Source organism: Acomys minous (genome assembly GCF_964271855.1).
Source record: "Acomys minous genome assembly, chromosome: 17".
Taxonomy (NCBI): Eukaryota; Metazoa; Chordata; class Mammalia; order Rodentia; family Muridae; genus Acomys; species Acomys minous.
The window spans coordinates 29,969,818-29,986,834 of record NC_140500.1 but is presented as its reverse complement, the minus strand read 5'-3'; the positions used below and the strand labels follow the sequence as shown (position 1 = coordinate 29,986,834).

Sequence of the window (17,017 nt, the reverse complement as noted above, 5' to 3'; positions counted from 1 at the left end):
CTGCCAAGGTTCCCAGTGGCAACGATAGAGTGTGAGCAAATGGGTGCCCCTCCCCCCCCCCCACTGTAACCTTCGCAGGTATAGAAATGAAAATAATCCCATTAGACTCTCATGGACTTTTTATTTTATTAAGAGAGGGTCTACACTAGGTAGTTTTGGTTGGCCTACAACTCACTATGTAGACCAGGCTAGCCTTAACTCACAGAGATTCACCTAGCTCTACCTGCCAAGTCCAGCCTTCTTTAAAAAGAGATTTATTTTTTACATTTTTGCTATTTTTAATGTGTGTGTGTGTGTGTGTGTGTGTGTGTGTGTGTGTGTGTGTGTGTATGTGTGTGTGTGTGTGTTGGGGAGTCTGGGTATATGTGAGTGCAGGTACCCAGAAAAGCCAGAAGCCTGAAACACACCCCACCCCTCCCCGTGGAGATGGAGTTACAGGTGAGTGTGAGCTGAATTCCTAGCCAAACTGGGAATTGTACTCAGGTTCTCTGAGAGCAAGGCAGGTGCTTTGCATCAGAGCCTGTCTCTCCATCCTCCCACAGCCCCGCTCTTCAACCCACCTCCTCCACTCTCCCCCCCCACTGTGGTCTGGATTCCTCCGAAGCCATGCCTCCGGGAGACTAAATGTGTTCTAGCCGGGCTGCTGCTTAGGCACATCTGTTGTAAGTACATTACTTGAATTTCTGTGACTTGAGGAAGGTCAGGAAATTTAAATCTAGGAATCCAGAGATTCCTGGACAAACTACTCTGTGCGTTCTGTGTACATTTTAGCAGAGTTTTTGACATACACAGAGAATGATTAAGAATTGTCATCTTAGGGAGTAAATTGGGATTTAAAGGAAATTTTCTCTTTGGGAATTGAGTCGAAGGATTGATCTACGGTATATGTGAGGTCCAAATATAAGCAAGTGAGATTTTTTTTTAAAGACAGGGTCTCATAATTGAATGTTCTGTTTCCTCTCATAAGTCCCTGTAGACCAGAAGCCTGTCAACTATAAACATGTAGAAAAACAATACAATTAGTCTCTCCCTCTGGTTTATCCTCATTTTATTCAACACCCCATCAGCCTGAGAATTTGCTCTTTTCCCTTATAGTCACACACACACACACACACACACACACACACACACACACACACGCATGTTCACTGGGCTGTATTTTCATGTCTCTTTTACTCTTACTTTGTGGACCCTACCCCCCTCCACTTTTATCAGGGTGATAACCTGATGGACAGGGTGGGAGAGACCATCGGAGACCTGTTACAGAGGCCTCACCCCACTTGTAGGTGAATGCTCCCCAAGGGACACCCCTCTGGTCATTTTCAGCTCTTCCGCATCCGTCTCTTCTGATAAGAATTTCCTCCTGTCAGCCAGCTCCTCCAGGCAGCTCTCAGCTGAGAGCCAAAGCTTCTCCAGCAGATCAGGCTAAGTTCCCCCACCCTGTTTTGAAAGAAGACACTTCTAGTTGTAAATCTAGTTTTTGGAGGAAGGATGGCTCTGTAGGATTTGTCCCGGGACAACAAAGGTTTGACTTCTTGCTTCTCTCTGGAGCTACATTGTAAGGACAGGGGGAAAAATGAGGTTAGGTCAATAAAAGGCCAAAACCATGAACTACCGAATTGAAGATCTCAAATTACCCTGGTCCCTGATGAGCCTGGGCTCTGGGCTAGAATAAATTTAGGCTGCTTCTTTGGCGTTTGGAGTTCACTAGGCTGACACACCATTACCCTTGGAACCTAAAGACTGGGTTTCCCTGTGTTCCATCTGAGCACTGTACGGGAGGTGAAGGGAGGCTGATTAAGAGGTCAAGGTCATCTTTACATAGATTGATGGCATTCTGGGCTACAGGAGGCCCTGTCTCTAAAACAGACAAACCAACATTAACTGCAAATAATTATTCAATACAGTCTACATATTATGGGAAGGAGGAGGAGAGTCGGTTATTTCTTCTCAAGGACCGCTCTTTTGTTCTGTCTTAGGGCCTCAGTCCACACCTCCACCGTGATAGCCTCTTCACTCAACTTCCTGCTGTACTCTCCTACCCACTTCCACCAGGCACACTTTGTTTAAAATATCTGACCTTGTCATTTTCCTGATCAAAATCTCGTCAGTGAATCCCCAGGCTCAGGAAGTAGAGTTCACACTCCCAAACTTGGTCTTGAAGGCCCTCTGGAGAGTAACCTCTGTTTCCCAGGGAGACAGCATGTCCAGTGGCTACGTCTATAGGCCGTGGGTTGGTGTTGGTACTGGGCCTACCACTCAGCAGCTGAGCAACGTCGGCAGATGACCAAATTCTAAGCCTCAGCTTCCTCGTTAGCCACACCTGTGGCCGTAATAAAACCTACCTCCTGTGGTTGCTGTAAAGATTAAGTGAGATAGTATATTCCAAGCAGCATAGGCTGATCCCTCACACAAAAGAGGAAGAGCAGAGAGCCATCTGACTCTCCTCAGGGCTCCTTTACAACTTTATCTGTCCCCTCCAGTTGCAACTACATCCATAGAAACTTCAAGATCCTTGTTTTTGTCTTGTTGCTCGACCCATAGGCTCAGACCACCACTCTGTACTGTTTGTTATTCTCCTTGTAGATGTCTGTGTATGTGCACGTGAGCCTGTGCGTGCGTGCGTGCGTGCGTGCATGCGTGTGTGTGTGTGTGTGTGTGTGTGTGTGTGTGTGTGTGTGTGTTATAGGAGTGTAGGTAGATATGTGTGCTTGTGCCAGTGAGCCTATAGGTCAGAGGTCAACCTTGGGCCTTATTCCCCAGGTATTGTCCACCTGTTTTTTGTTTTTTGTTTTTGTTTTTGTTTTTTTTTGAGGCACAGTATCTCACCTGGAGGTGGTTAGGCAAGGAGAGCTAGTGAGAAGCCCCGTGGAGCTGGTAATCTTTTGCACTGGGATTACAATCATGTGCTACCACACCTGGCTTTTTACATGAGTGCTGGGGATCAAGTTCATGTCCTTATGCTTGCTGAGCACACACTTTACCACCTAAGCCCAGCTCTGTTACTGATTTTTAACATTAAATTGTTTCTTCAGCTTTTCTCCCAAAGGCCTTGTTTTAGGCCTTGTTCTGAAACCCCCGTGTTTCCCACAGGTTTTTATTACAAAGGTTTTCACAGAGTTGAGCTGAACAGTGAACATCTTGTACCCACTGCCTATATGTATAACTAATATGTCTTTATCCTCCGTCTCCCACATGTGAGCTTCCCATTGCACCCGACGGCCTGTCTTATTTGTGTGCATTATGTAGTCAATTGCAGGTATCAGCCTCAGGAATCATTCATTACAAATCAGTTTGATCTGCTAAGAACTTTGACTATAACCTGATTCATCCGACTATATATACATTAAAAAACAAAACAAAACAAAACAACAATAACAAATCTAATATCCTAAGACATCAAGCAATTAAACTTTGTTTAACCATAGAATACAAAGTGATCATCTACTATTCTGCCAAGTCCCAGAAACAAAACAAATAAGGCTCTGTCCCTGTGGAACAAGTCACTTAGTGGGGATGACTGATGTTGAACAGATCATTATAAAGAGGAAAATGATAATGAAGGATCCAACCCAGTTTGGGTTAGAAAAGGACTCTAGGAAGAAGTTACTAAAAAACACAAAGGCATCCCAAAAGACAAGTGCAGGGCCTTCAGTGCTAATCTCCAAATGCTTTCATGTGTCAGTCATCTCTTTATCTTCCACAAGACCTGGTGATGAGACTGCAAAATTGTTGTAATCACAACACATGCCTCATGCATCCCTGCAGAGAAGAGCACGTGCTCCGAGGGAGTCATGAAAGTACAGCCTGGGGTAGGGGGCCATAGAGGCTGTCCTGTGCGCAGTCAACGCGGTGACTAACAACACCAATGCCAGGAGGGCTGAGGGCGCGCGGGCAAAAGAGGCCTTAGACTCAGGGAGTGTGACCAGTGCAGGAGCAAAGAATTTCATGGGTAAGGATTTAACTGTGAGGGGCCCCAGAGCCCGGCTTTCATTTTCCAATATCTGGAGAACATATGAAGGAAACATGGCCTTCCCTCACAGCTGTCTACAGGTTCTGCTCCTGGAGAACTGTTTGGCAATTTGTGGTGTTTCTTTCAAGTTCCTATGACTGGGTTCTCTTTTTCCCTCTATAAGGTAAAGAGATGGGTCCGTATCTGGTCTCGAGGAAGTCCGTCCCAGGGCTGTGGCTCTGTGGCAGAACACTTGCCTAGCATGTGTGAAGCCTCAAGTTTCACCCCTCCCCCTAGCACCAGAAAAGAAAGAAAGAAGTCAGAGACATCTCTAAAGCCGGTCTTCATATTTCTGACATCAGAGGTCAGCCATGAAACAAAGTGAATGGGTTGGCTGAACCATATCCTCAGTGGGATGCTTTCTTCTCAAGTTGCCATTTCCAAGGGCACTGGTCTGTCTAAATAGGCAAGCTTTCTTTTTTCTTTCCCATTTTATTTATTTTGTATTTACTAAATACACCAGTTTAGATAGTCCTCAGAGTTTGCCTAACGAATGCCTGTGACCAATGAATGGGAAGACTGAGTGACAGAGCCTTGTCTTGGGTTCTTCTTCACCGCCCTTCCTTGTAAGTTGCTGACACTTCCACCTCTGCCAAGTGACTTTTGTCCTTCTCTCTCCCTGGCATGGGGCTGGTGATAGGACCATAGTCAGCCAATGGCTTGGAAGGCAGCACAATTACTCATGCTTGCAAAAAAATCACTGAGATCTCCGAGTATCCCGCCCCCAAAACCCAACAAAACAAAAATCCCACTGGACCTTAAAATGGGTGGGCAGGTCTGAGACAGCCGCAGCCAGTTTACAGCTGCCTGTATCTGCTGATAAATACATGCCTATGTTGTAAGAACTCAGTATTTCATACCACAGCTGAGTGATAAATATCAACAAAAATGTATTAAGAGTAGGCCTCCCCTGGAGTTTTGCCTTGAGTCGGTGAGATTTCTCAAGAAGCTGGTTTTTGATTTGGTTCTTGCAGCGTGATGACGTTGCTAGCCGATGGCTTGGGAATGCAAGGAGCCCGGTCTGAGTAAGTGGGTCGTCTTAGAGGGCCATGGCATTTATGGAAATCTCACATCTTTGTGTTAGTCTGTGGTTGTATTTCTAACCTTGGAGTGTGGCTTCTCTCAGAAGAAGACCTGTGGCCTTTCGAAGTAGCGGAGATATTATTGGAAGAAGGGATTGTTTTCTTTCAAACACCCCACCCCAAAATAAACCTTTCTAGAGAACTGTCCAGTGCCACAGACATCAGCGGGCTTTCTTGTTTGGTTGTGTTTGGTTTGTCCTATGCTGGTGATCCAGAGCTCGGACATACTCGGTACCTGCTCTACCGTGTGGAGCTAAACCCCAACCCAGGCTTCCTTGGTTTTTGTCTGAAAACGCTGTTCTAGATCTTTGTGTGGTTAAACTGATCATGGAGTAAGCCTAGAGACACTTCCCATCTGGAGGGGCAAGTTAGCCCAGTCCTGTCTTCTGCAAGATCTCCTGAACCTTGAGGGATTGGCCAGGCAGCAACAGTGGGGTAGCTACATTCTTGCCTAACCAGCCAACCTGCATCTCTGACTACTCCTTAATCAGGCCACCATTTTGGACTTTGATGTTACAACGTTCAAAGGCAAACCCTGCCTTTTGTTCAAGACCCCAAACTAGAGCCCCATGATGGGCCTGCTGCTCTCAGAGTCAGCTTCCCCCATCCCTTCTAAAACGCTAGGCCAGATAAAGCCCGAAGCGCCACTTTCGTCATTGTGTACCCCTGACTCACATACCCAGAATAATTCCCCACTGCCTAGAGCACAGACTCCAATCTACAGCTTATCGTCAAGGCCTTCAGCAAACAGAAGCCGAATCCACCCTGCGTATGCTGCCCCCATGTCCCCTGCTCCACACTGATGGCCTCTCTCCCAGCTGTCCCCCACTACAGTCCTGCCTGCTCCCATCTTCTCCTCGGAGGAGGAGAGTTGGGCTTTCCTTCCCTTCTGCTTGTCCACAGAGTCCCAACCTCTAGAGCCCTCTCCCACGGTTTACAGTGAAGTTATCTCTGATGACCCAGTGACTAGGGATCCAAACCTTATCTCTGCTCCAGTGAACATGGGACTGTAGACACCTTTTGGATCCCACCATGGTCTGCTTGGAAGAGTCAACGATGAACTGGAAAGAAGGCTCGGCTATTGAAGGCTAGGCTCGAACCAAAAAGAAGTAAAAACAAACAAACAAAACCCCTGTATTTCCTGCATTTAATTCCTCAGGGGGATAACTAGGTGGGTCCAAATGTAAAAGGATACTCATGGCTTTCCAGCCTTTTCTGTCGGGTCAGATTTAGCTCCCTAAGTGCTAAGATGGCATTCATTTATTTAGAATTAAGGACAAAAACAAACACCCAAATCATCTCTTTAAAGCACTGACTTCTTCTGCTGAAGCAGTTTTCTCAGAACCTGGAGTCCTGTTCAAAGTCCTCAGGACATGTGGAGATTAAGTCCTGTAAGACAGAGCATGTGCTAGGAAATCCATAAACCTTAAAAAAAAAAATTTTTTTTTTTTAATCCAGTGGCTGTTAAACTTTTTCTTTGGTTCCCAAATACTGTTTCTTAAAAAGGTTTTGACATGGAACTTAAATGTTCAGGACAGACTGTAATGAATTTATTCTGATTATTCCGGAATGTGGGTCAGACACACTGGTGAGTCCCCATACCACACCCTAAGGGGGTCCTTATTTCCTGCCATGGGAAGCGGTGTCTTCAGGCACAGTTGATGCTGATCTGGTCCCCACTAGAGGCAGCCCTGCCACCCACTGTTTATGGCAGATGATTGCTCCCCAGCCTGTCTTCAAACACCAGGCAGTCAGCAGCCCACTTCTGCTGCAGCTAAGCACCGTGCCCTTAGCAATAGGAAGAGGTAGGTGCTTCTCAATACAAACTCCTGGGATGCTCTAGGCCTGGCCCTTCAACAGAGAATAACAGGTGGGGTGCGTGCATGTGTGTGTGTGCATGTGCGTGTGTGCTCACGCATGTGTGTCTCTGTGTGTGTGTGTGTGTGCGTGTGTGTGCCCGGTGCTGCATCTGCAGTGCTGGGAGAGGCTGTGTCTCATCTGGATCAGCGCCCACAGCCTCCAGCTCAGAGGAGGCAGGCCAGCAGCATGAGGTGCTCCACAGGGAGCAAGCACCTTGGAAAATAGGATTGGGCTCCCTGGCAGTATCTTATCCTTACGACCGCTTCAAGCCTGGGGCTGCTGGCTGATTGAAATATCATTTTAATTAAAACGTTTACCCTAAGAGACAGGAGCAGTCTAATGAGAGATTACCAAGGCTAAGCAAGGTATTAAAAGTGTGTCTGTGCCCTGCTGCTTTGTCACGTTAGTCTTCTTCCTGTAAGGAAGGCCAAGGTTTCAGAAGATTGGATCAGGGGCTCAGGGGTTAGCGGCAGTGGCTGTTCTTGCATAGGCCCCAGGGGTGATTCCCGGAGCCCACAGGGCAACTCAGAACCTGCCTGTAACTCCAGTTCGAGGGGATCTGACCCCCTCCCCTGGCCTCCATGGACACCCGAATGCGTGTGGTGCGCATGCGTACATGCAGGCAAAACACTAACACACACAAAACACATAAATCGAAAAAGAAAAAAAAAACAAGCCCAAGTTAAATATTCGTGATCAGAAAATACATAAATTTTTGCTAAGTAGATTCAGTTTGGACAGCCAGAGGTGGTGGGGCATGCCTTTAAATTCAGCAGAGGCAGGGGCGAATCTCTGAATTAGAGGCCAACCTGGTCTACAGAGTGAGGTCCAAGACAGCCAGGGCTACACAGAGAAAATCTGTCCTGGGGAAAACAAAAACAAAAAACTACAAAAACACTCCAAACAAAAACAAAACAACACAACAACAACAACAAAAATAACACCAGAAAATGACAATGGAGTTTGGACCAGATGCTCAAGTGAAAGGTATTATGGGAAGACAGTCTTCACATCAAGTTCTATGTGCAGAGTTCTGCTTTGACACGGAAGAGCACTGGGGAACTAAGGTCCTGTTAGTGCTTTTCCAGAGCCTCTCAGTGTAACCCCAGGCAGGGCAAAACCAGAGCCCCTCTCAGCCCTGACGTAGGTGTTATTGCCTTCCGATGAGCCCGGGGCGCTCGGAGGCCAGAGGGCTTGGAGACAGAGGGAAAGAGAAGGTACAGATTTCTGTGCAGGAAGTAACTCGTTTAAAATCCCATTGGCTGTGCTTCTCCTCGTTCTGGGTTTCACACAGTGAAGCCGACCTACCCTGGGCTCTGCACGGCACGTACTGTTAACCTGGGATGGTGGCATCAGTACTGATCATGGACAGACCATTTATTTGTCACTACTTCCTAAACAACACAGAGCACCTCGTCCTATAGGGTTTCCATGGCATCAGGCCTAAAGGGAAGCTACAGGGGACGTCAGCATCTGTGGGGTTCAGCAACCACAGCAAACCTAGAGTCAGTCTTTTAGGTACGACTGGGTTTTTAAAGACACCCTGAAAGTACACTCCAAGGGAGTGGCTGTCGGAGCCAAATTAGGAAAAAGCCAGATGGCCAAGGCTAGGTTTTTGAAGGTATGTGCTAGTCTGTAGGTCAAACACTGCTAAAAGCCAGACAGGAAAGTGGATATCAGAAAACACGAACAGAACATTTCTAAGGGGAAAATAGGCTCACGTATCCTCTGAATACAGAGTTCAAGCTGTTGTGTGGAAGCAGGAACAACACCTTCCTACATTAAGTGACTCCATGCTTTCTTCTGAAAATAGTAGCGGTGCCTAGCTGCAAACCAACAAGCCACTGGCCCAGGCACCTCCATGGTACCTGTGTGGGAGTGAGACTGACAGTTCTTGCTGCATGGTTGGGTAGAAATAGTGTATGAAGCCCACTCCCAACAGACCACAGCATGATCGGCCTGTAGTGGGATAGAGTAACACCAGACGGTAGCCCTGAACCACATGGCTGTGTTTGGTGGTGGCAGTAATTGGGGTAGGAATCCCCCACTTTCACTCCCGGTACTTTGTCCCAAACTCACTGCCTTTAAGATGTTTCAAACCCAATTGAAGTCAGCCCAGTCTTCCCTGCAGCCAGGTGAGGTGTGAGTCAGTTCCGAGGGCATTAGTTTCTTCGGCAAGCATGAAATCTTTCTAAAAAGAGCAGCAGTCATTAAAAACAGATTCCCAACCCCCGCCTCCCGTCTGCATGTGCATTAAGATAATAGACACGCAGAACTGGAAGGAACGTCAGAGGGCATCAAGCCCCAACGTACCTGTCGCAAACTTGGCACGGAGCTGTGCAAATCAAGTTTGCAAGTGCCCACAGATCAGCAATAAAACTTCATGCTTTCAAATCCTGTTATTTCCAATTTTGCAATATTGCAAAAAAAAAAAAAAAAAGGGATGGAGAAAGATAAAAGAAAAGGAGAAGCTTTTGTTCTTGAAAATATATTATCAAAGAGCTCTGGGATCAAAGGAGAGACGTAAAATGATTCCTTAAATTTTCTAGAAAACGTATTTTAGAATCTCAGCAGTACTGCTAAGCATGGCCCGAAAGGAGACTGATAATGGTAAATGCTGGTTGGAAAAATGTTAAATTAAGCGTGTGACTAAGAAGCAGGAGCATCGTCAATGGGAAGAAAAGTCGGTAGGGATAAAAGCAAAAGTTGAAAAGATTAAAAACTGAGACTAACAAATGTAAAAAGCTGCTTCCATGGAAAGAATTAGCTAACTTTTTTCCTTAATGAGAAACACAAAGATGCTAAGAAACGGTAGGTGCCCCGACGGTCAGAAGAAACAATGTCTGACGCTTATGTGACCATTTGATAGAAGAGTGATTCCCAAACTTCTGGAGGCTCCTGAAATGTTATGACAGGAGCTGGAGTGAGGCACAGTGGCAAAGAGAGGGCACAGCACACACGAGGCTCTGAGGTTGTCCCCATGAACAGTGTGAACAATAGTAACTTAAGAGAGTTAAAAATCATCTGCCATGTTAATTAGGAACTGCATTAACTCGTAAGATCAATTTGGGAAGAATTGGCACGTCTACAGTGCTGAGTTCACGAGCCTGTGAATAGTGTGTGTCCCGTTTAACCAGCTGTTTTGATTTTCTAAGTGATGTTCTGTGGTTCTCTCTGACCAGCTCTGCCACATGTTTTGCCAGCTTTTCTTTTCTTTGAGATTTGTTCTTTCCTATTGTGCAGGTGTGATTTAAACATTTGTATTCTCTTAGCAAAGCCTGGCAATACAAGCCTGTTAGCTACATGGGAGGCTGAGGCAGGAGGATTGCAACTTCATGGCCTTTCTGACTACAGAGAGGTTTGAAGGGCAGTCTAGGCAACTTAGTGAAACTCTGTCTTAGAGCCGAAAGTAAGAAGAGCCTGGGACACAGCTCAGCGGTAGGGGAATTGCCTAGCTTGTATGACACTTCAGGTTCAGTCTCTAGTGCTGATAAAAAAAATAAATTGTATTCTCTTATTTATATCTGGTGTATAGAAATATAACAGACGCCTCTGTGGCTTGACTTGTACCCAGTAATCCAAGCTCACATATTTTAGTAGTTGGATTATCTTGGATTCTACATATTGAAGTCTTATCATATGTGGGCAATGGTGTTTCCATTTCTTACTTTCTTGCCTATGTGCTTTTTTGTCTTTTTCTCTCTGGACTTGTTATAGTGGCTGGAACTTCTAGTATAATTCTGCCTGAGGTAGATATAGCAGATATCCTTGTTAATAGAAAACTTTCAATATATCACCATTATACACAATCTGGTGAATTTTTTTTTCTTCTTCAAAGCACTCTTTATCAGATTAAAGAAGTGTCTCTAATTTTAAGCTGTGAATAGATTTTATCAAATGATGTTTGTCTATCTGTTAGGTAATCACATGGGTTTTCATCTTCATCTGTTCCTTTGTGGATTAGGCTATTTGGCTTACAAATTGAAAGCCAACTTTCTGGTTTCTGGGATTAACAAGACTTGGGAATTGGTGGGGACTCAGCCATTAAGAGCACTGGCTGTTTTTGCAGAGGACCAGGGCTCAGTCCCCAGCATCCACATAATAGCTCACAACAGTCTGCAACTCCAGTCTGGGGGTCTGATGTCCCCTTCTGGCTTGCACATATGTGGTACACATGCATACATGCAAGGAACAAATTCATCCACATAAAATAAGTAAATCTTAAACACACATACACACACACACACACACACACACACACACACACACACACGACTTGGTTATAATGTATTCTTTTATTTTTAACACTGGATTTTGTTGGCCAGTATTCGATTTGTTTTTTTGTATGAATCATGGCTTTCTTTCCAAGCTCCAGTGTCATCACTGTGCGTTGGCCTGATGAAACTACCAGGATAGGATCACTTCTTTTCTGTTCTCTGAGAAAGACTTTCATTGTAATGATTTTTTTTCCTCGTAAATATCTGCAAAGCTTACTGTTAAAACAGTCTGACCTGGAATTTTCTTTTTAGTAAAGTTTTTCATCACAATTTAGTTTTTTAGTCAATAAACCATAATTCGCATTTCCTATGTAGCCTTTATATGTTGCTATTGGAAGGGTGTGTTTTAGAAGAAGTTTTTCCATTGTTTTAAGATTTCAAATTTATTAGAATAAAGATTTTTTTTTCCACAACGTCTTGCCTCAGATATCGCCTATGTCTGTCTCTCTGCCAGGCATGGTGATGCTCTCTGTGTGGTGTCATTCAGCCCCCACAGTTCTCTTCGATTAGAATTTCTGACATCTTTTTCTGTAACCCCGTAGAGGCTACAGTACTTTTCAATACGTCCACAGGTTTATGCGCTGTTTTAATCTAAGCTTATCACATTCTTGCCGCTCTAGAAGGAACCTGTGGATCTACTAGGAATTGTTCTCTTCTCCTTCGCTTCAGATGCCCGTTGATCTACCTTATTGTAGGAACCAGGCCCGACTGGGCTGCCTGCCTGTCTTGCTGTTTCATGTCCTGTTTCTAGCACCTTCCATGTCTGTGTTTATCTTGGTTAGCTAGTCATGTTTACTGCTCTGAGAACGCGCCCCTCCCTTCCTCGAGACTTGTCCTCCTGTGTGCAATCACCTCTTGAGGGATTTCACCTGGGAGGAGGATTCCTGTTTTGCTGCCTATAAGAAGGCTCTTTGGAACTTTGGGAACAAGAAGAATAAACCGCTGCTGCGGCTGCTGCAGCAACTGCTGCTCTCTTAGCACGAAGGACCCGCTGTGTTAGTGTGTGTGTGTGTGTGTGTGTGTGTATGAGTTAAATCCGCAGTCCCTCACCCTCGACTCGGTACTGCGGTGGCGCAGGCGCCACACCTTATGTCTTTATGGAGTTGCCTGTGTTGGGCATTCTGTATAAGCGGAGTCAAACAAGATGCTTCTTCTTTGTGGGTGTGTCTGCACCTATGTGCCTGCTGGTGTGGAGACCAGGGACCGATGTTGGGTGTCTTCCCCAATTGCTCTTCTCTTTATTCTTCTGAGCCAGGGGCTTTTGCCTAGCCTGGCTGGATGGGCAAGCCTTCTGTCTCTGTCTCCCAGGGCTAGGGTTACAACTGCACTTTTCAGTGTCCAGTTTTCCATGGCTTTGTGTCTGGGTGGTGGGGATCCGAACTCGGGTCCTGAGGCTTACAGAACAAGCATCTTGCCAACTGACCCATCTCTTCAACACCAAAGTACATTATTTTTACCTGGCAGGTTTTGTTTTGATGTTGGTTGTTTTGTTCTGTTTTTGAGACAGGCTCTTGCTTTGTAGCCCAAGCCAGCCTTGAGCCCCTGGTCCTCTTGTCTTCACCTCCCAAGTTCTGAGATCACAAGTGTGTGCCATCGTATCAAGCTTTCTTTTGTCACTGTTGTCCTTCATTTATCATATTTTGTTTTTCATCCATGTTGTAGCATGGATCAGTACTTTACTCTGTTTGCCCTTATCTACTTTAGGTCTCTCTCTCTCTCTCTCTCTCTCTCTCTCTCTCTCTCTCTCTCTCTCTCCATTTCCCCTGACACACACATTGACTTCCCCTTCCTTCCCCTCATCTCTGATGCATTCAATTACTCTTAGGGGATTGGTTCCCGGAATCCATACAATACCAGAAACATAAGCTCAGTTCCTTACGCATATCCCCCTGCGTATTTTAAATTCTCTACAGATCAATTTTACCTAACAACATAAATTTTAAATAAATATTTGGTTATACTGTATTGCTAGGGGACAGTGGCAAGAAAAAAAAAGTCTGTGAGTTCAGTACTGAGAGGATATTTTTTAAATGTTCTTGGTCCACCATCAGCTGAGCGTAAGGATGCAGGATGTGTGAGTGCTGAGGGCAGCTGTGTTGTCCTGTTGTTTCTGTCTCTGGAGAGGACCCTGGCGAATGAAGAAAAGTGTGTCAGAAAGTGGGTATATATTATTTTTTTGAAAGTGGGTATTTATTACGAAATGGTTTCAGCACTAAATGGAGATGATTCACAACCCCACACAGAATGCCATCGTGTACGTCAGGCTCCAGTTATAAATAATTGATATCCTTGACTGCAAAGCATCGATCTTAGGACCTGGCAGAGAAATATACCTTAAATGGCTGCTAAAGATGGGTAAAGACAAAGAAATGTTCCTACGGAAGTCATTCCCAGACACTGGTGAGCTAGAATGATCTAGATCCCAGGGCTGTGGCGCCAGCTAGAGATTTTAGACATGGTAAACTCTGTGACCCAGAAACCTTTGTTTTACAGGCAACTCTGAATAGGTGTATCTGGAAACTAGCTCTTTTTTTTTTTTTTTTTTTTTTTTTTTTTGATACAGGATCTCACTCTGTAGCCTTGACTGACCTAGAACTCATTATGTAGATGACTGGATTGGCCTCAAACTTGTAGAGATATACCTGCCTCTGTCTCCTAAAAATTGGGATTAAAACCATGTATCACCATACCCCAAATACTAGCTAGAAACTAGCAATTTAAAGTGGTCCCAACAGTTTGATTTTCTTGTTTCTCAATAATAAATTGATATTATTTATTGCAGCACTGAGGCTTGAACTCAGGCTGCATACATACCAGGGAGGCACGCGGCCTCTGAGGTACATCCCCAGTGCAAAGCAATTTTATATAAAAGCTGTCACTAGCTCTATCTCGTGTTTGCATATATTTATCATAGTCATCAAAATTAAGCTTTCTTGTTGGGAGAGTGGCATGGGAACTTGAATGTAACTCCCCCATTTGATCCTTCTGTGTTGTGTGTACGCTGGTAAGTAAGTCTAAAACGAAAAGGGGGAGAAAAAACCCCTAGTATTTATCTTATTATTTCCAAGTGCCAAGCTAAGTCATTTTAGCTTGAATTATCTCGTTTGATCGTTATTACAGCCCTCTTTAAATGATTCTTGCCTTCAAGTCTTTTGCTAAAGGCTCTGGGATCTTGTTACTTGCCCAGGGACACGCAGCTGAAAAAAAAAAATACCCAACTGTAATTTGAAGCAGGAAAATAGTTTAGAAGGAGGGCTCGGGATCAGTAAACTTGAGCTTAATTCCTGTATTTTCCTAGATTATAAACTGTATAAGCACAGTTGAAGTTGCTCACCCTCCAGGTCTTCAGTTTCCTCATCTGGGGTGGGTGGTAAGAGAAACGGTATGCATTTCACTGGCTCACCGCAAACGGGTGACAATACAAGGGGGGAAAAGAGTGTTCAGTGTCTTGTTTCCGGGAGCCTGGTTGACCCCCATAAGCACCGGTAGCCGCTGTTATTATTGTAATTAGGGTTAAGTCCACACTTTCCCCATCAGGTCCATTTATCTCCGCAGAAGATAAGATGGTGAAGCGTGCTCACACATTCCCTTCCTCATCACTGATTGTTGTTATTAGCTCTGAAGACCTTAACTACATAGCATCCTCTTTGGACAGAATTTCCTGAATGTGCTCTGCCTTTTGTTGTACATTTACAGCCAATGGTGTCAGGCTGGCACATGTCTGATTGTTTCGTTGCTCTTATACACTGTGAGTTTATTTATGGACGCCCTGTTAGCCCTCACCTCATAGCTCTCTCCATATGCCAACACTACAGTTTTGTTTGCTATTGCTTCATAGCATGTGTTCAAATCAGATAAAGTAAGTACTTTGATTTGTCCAGATCTTTTTGCAGTATGACTTTTAGAATCAAGTTATAAATTTCTTTTTTTTTTTTTTTAAACTTAAAGACTGGTGAGACTTTGCTTTGGACTATGATCTGTAATTTAATCTGTGGACTGGGTTTCTTAAATGAAGAACATGATTTTAATGCTTTCTTTAATTTGATCTTCTTTTGGCCAATTCTCCAGTTTTTCAATGTATAGGTAAAACTTATACATGTTTTATAATTTTTTTTTTGCTAAATAATCCATGGTTTGGGGATGTTAATATAAGTATATTTAAAACTGTACTTTCCAACTGTACCCTGCTGAGTATGTGCCTTAGTTAGTGTCCTATTGCTGTGAAGAGACACCTTCACCAAGGCAACTCTTACAAAAGAAAGCACTTAATTGGGGCTGGCTTGCAGCTTCAGAGGGTTAGTCCATTGTCACCATGTCAGGGAGCAAGAAGCACACAGGCAGACACGGTGCTAGAGAGGCAGATGGAGAGTTCTACATCCAGATCAGCAGGCAGCAGGAAAAGGAAGACTCTGGGCTTGGCTTTAGCTTTTGAAATCCCAAAACTCACCCCAGTGACACACTTCCTCCAACAAGGCCACACCCATTCCAGCAAGGCCACACCTCCTGACCCCTCTCAAGCAGTGCCACTCCCTGAAGATCAAGCATTCTAATATATAATCATGTGGTAGCCATTCCTATTCAAACCCCCACAGTGTGCATTAATAACGACTTTCTGTACTATCTTAACTTGCTGATTTCACTGTGGATTGTATGAGGGGGCTCACTGCTGCCCATTCTCACCATCACTCGGCATTATCTGTCTTTTCTGTTCATGGCCATTCTAGTGGATATGGATTTCATTGGTGGCTGAAGATTCTAAGCATCTTTTTATATCCTTCCTGTCAATCATCGTCCTGTCACTGAGGCAAAATAGACAAGAAAACCAAAGGAGAAAAGGTTTGTTTTGGTTCATGGTTTGAGAAGTTTCAGTTCATGGTCGCTTTAGGCCTGTGTATCACAGTTAGGGGGCCACACAGTTAGGGGCCACACAGTGGGGGGATAAGACAGTGGGGGGAGCACACAGTGAGGGGAGCACACAGTGGGGGGAGCACCCAGTGGGAATGTGAGCAAGCAAAGAGGAAGAGGCTGGAGTCCCAATATATCTTCAAGGCACACTTCACTGATATACTTCCTCCAACTGGGCACTACCTCCTGAAGCTTCCAGCATTTTCCAAAGGTGCCATCAGCTGAGGATCAAGCCTTCAACAAACAACCTTTGTGAAGAGGGAGAGGGTCATTTGGTTTATTTGTTTTTTATCACTTAATTATTAGTGTCTCTTTTTAGTTTTTTGTTATGCTTGTTTATCCATATGGAGTGTGTGTGTGTTTGTGTGTGTGTGTGTGTGTGTGTGTGTGTGTGTGTGTGCGTGCACAGTTGTGGAGGTCAGAGAAGAACTTATGAGAGTTGGTTTTATCCTTTTACCATGTGGGCCCTAGAGATTTGATTAAGGTCTTTAAGCTTGGTAACAGACACCTTTACTCTCTGACCCATCTTGCCAGCCCAGGTAAATATATGTGTATATTTATGTGTAAATATATAGTAGATATATATGTGTATATGTATATATATGCATATGTGCATATGTGCATATGTTACATATAATAGGTATATGCTGATATACTATATTCATCTGTTTCTTCATATTTAAAATGTGCTTTTTGTAAGAGCTACATCTGGGATTTTGTAATTATTGAACATGTTAATGGCACCAATTAGTGGGATTCGAAGTAACGTTTCCATGCATGGGTCCATCAGGCAGCCAATCCTTTTCTCCATCATTCCCCTACTCTGGTCCCCGCTTTCCCCTACCACTGTCCCAGTCAAGTGATGTCTCATCTTAGTATCT

The 17,017-nt window shown here is 44.5% G+C and overlaps 1 protein-coding gene across 1 annotated transcript in view; it reads left to right on the top strand.

Moving 5' to 3' along the window:
* Positions 1 to 563: 563 nt before the first annotated feature.
* PPARG (peroxisome proliferator activated receptor gamma) overlaps positions 564 to 17,017 on the top strand; it is a 198,072-nt gene continuing 181,618 nt past the window's right edge. Inside the window, exon 1 of the mRNA XM_084766451.1 lies at positions 564 to 662. The gene's annotated coding sequence lies outside the window, so the exon portion shown is untranslated. The remainder of the gene's footprint in view (positions 663 to 17,017) is intronic.